The 2,500-nt window shown below is 33.6% G+C and overlaps 1 protein-coding gene across 1 annotated transcript in view; it reads left to right on the top strand.

The window, feature by feature from the left end:
• Foxp2 (forkhead box P2) overlaps positions 1-2,500 on the top strand; it is a 255,090-nt gene that overhangs the window by 12,167 nt on the left and 240,423 nt on the right. The gene's annotated exons all lie outside the window — the stretch shown is intronic.

The following is a 2,500-nucleotide window of genomic DNA, read 5'->3' on the forward strand; positions in this document are numbered from 1 at the left end:
GTACTAATTTTTAAGTGTTTTTTTTTGTGTGTGTGTGTTTTCTACCATCTCACAAAATGCTATTATACTCTCCAGATTAGGAAAAATAAATAATTATAAATTTAAAATATATTTTTAAGTAATTTATTTTCTCTGTGTGAGAGGTGTGAGCTTCTCTTTTTCTTAGTAGTCTTATTGAAATCTCTTCCCAACCAAAAAAATCTAGTCAGCTAGTTCTTTTTCTGACTCAGGACTACAGAAACACCGACAGATTAGGATGCTTTCAAAGCGTACACCTCGATTAGGCGTGAATGCCAAGGACTGTCTGAGGGGTTTGGATTATTTTAAAAAATAAAAGTGATTATTTTAAGCTTCTGAATTGCACTCAGACTAAATGCATGGGGGAAAATAAATGAAATTAAGTCATCAAAATAGCAAATTATTAGTAATGTGTCTCAAATCCAAAGCAGTATTATTCAGATTTTTTTAAGTTACATATAATGAGATAAATGCATTGTTGAAGGTGAAGTAAATGCCCTCACTAAAATAAAATTTAATTGAATCATTATTTTCAATAATAAAGGTATTGAAGAAGTTATATGGATTGTATGATGTCTTAACCTTTAGGCATATTTAAAGATAATCTTTTCAAAGAAATAGTACCGCGAATAGGTTGCATATCATTTTAGAATTATACGATTTTCATATAGGATAATTATAAGACAGTTTTTCATTTGGAAATGTTTAGTTGCAAATGTCATGGGAATTACATGTGAACCAAAGGCCCTGAATTAGCCTACTTTACAGATTTATACTGCAGTTTTCAAAACAGCCCTATCTTTAATGTTTCTGCAGCAAACACCATGTCAGCAAGATGCCTGAGTACTTTCATTCCTTCCCCTAAATAGGTGCCCTCAGTATTAGCAGGCAGATTCGGGGGCATTCAGAGTGTTCAGGGGACTTCACTTCTGAAAGGAGAGGAAAAGACAAGAGAAATGGGCATAGCAGTTAATCTTAGCAGAGGGGACTTAAGGAAGTCACCAAGAACTGGCTTCTTCATAGTTCTGCTTAGATCCTAAGAGACTAGAAATTTACTAGAGTAAATTGTGGTTGTACTCTACAACTCTCAGGACACACTCTAGGATGTCAGTCTGTCAGGTGTTGAAATACCCTGCATTTGGAAGTTAGTTTTCCCTTTGCTGGATCTGCTGTGTGGAATAGGCCTGCAAAGTAATTAAAACTTTGTTGTGTCTTTTGTATAATAATTAATGCAGTTATTGCTTTGAATCAAAACATGTCAATCAAAGTTTGGAAAATATTATAGAAAATATGAAAACACGGTGTCCTGCCACTTTTAAGAAAATTCACCAGTAAAATCATTTTATAAAGGTATCATTGCCTGTTGTTATCGAAGTGTAAAATTGCACACAAAGTTGAAACTCGCTTGTCCTAAGTCTGGAGCGTTTCACATTTAGCTCAAACATATGACATCTGAGAGGAGGTTGGTGGTGGGACAGTCTAAAATGATGCTTGCAAGGGGTTGGCCGGATAAGAATGGTTTTGAGAATTTCTATGGCCTTTGTACTTTCATACAGGTGAGTAGTTTTAGTATAATTTTTCATATATTTAGAAGAAAAAGTGGTTTGGAGTTTATTGAGAAAAACAAACAAACAAACAAGTACTTGATAATAAATAATCTGTTACACTGAAAACCTCTGTCAAATGGAACTACAATTTTCTTAACATTTCCACCAATACTGGAATGTTCTAAGAACTGGAATATCTGTAAAATTTGTAATATTTCTTATACTGTATCTCTGCACTGTCCCCATGTCTTTGTTACATGCCTCTGCTGCTCTCCAGTCAGGGCAAACTTAGTTATTTTTTAAAACTGTCTCCTGATGAATTACTCTCTCCCTCACTCTTTTCTCATCTTCTGAAATTAGTACTAAATACTAGAATGTATAATATATGGAGGTAGCATATTTCAGATGTTGTTTTACATTAACCAGGCTTGGAAATTATTCTGCAATAGATGTAGAATTTTATTTTGATATTAGGTTTGCAGAATTAATTGTTTGTGTCACTAAGGTCAAAATAGTTGCTAAAAACTTGATTGCTCTACAGAGTGGATTTGAGCTTGCATTTCGAGCATTCATTAAGTCAAATCGTCCTTCTGAATGTTTTATGAGATTTTACTGCTTTGAAAGTGTTGCAGGTGATGGCTTTAAAAACATCTGGGCAGGACTTTCTTCTCACTATTAGCTCCTGTATCCTGGTTCATTCTAAGAGGAGTCTCTGAGTAACCATTTAAATGCTTTATCATTTTCACAGTGAAAATGAGAGCAGTGACATTTATCTTTCTATATCATAGTATACTCCACTTAATAAATAACACTGTGTGCTGTGGTTTTATAATAGTTTATAACTTTCATTATTTTAACCCTCAAAATTTGATGAAGGAGGTAAAAAACAACATTTTAAGTAACTATTGTGTGTAAAGAGTTAAGTAGCCCTGTCA

The sequence above is a fragment of the Mus pahari genome, chromosome 2 (assembly GCF_900095145.1).
Source record: "Mus pahari chromosome 2, PAHARI_EIJ_v1.1, whole genome shotgun sequence".
NCBI lineage: Eukaryota > Metazoa > Chordata > Mammalia > Rodentia > Muridae > Mus > Mus pahari.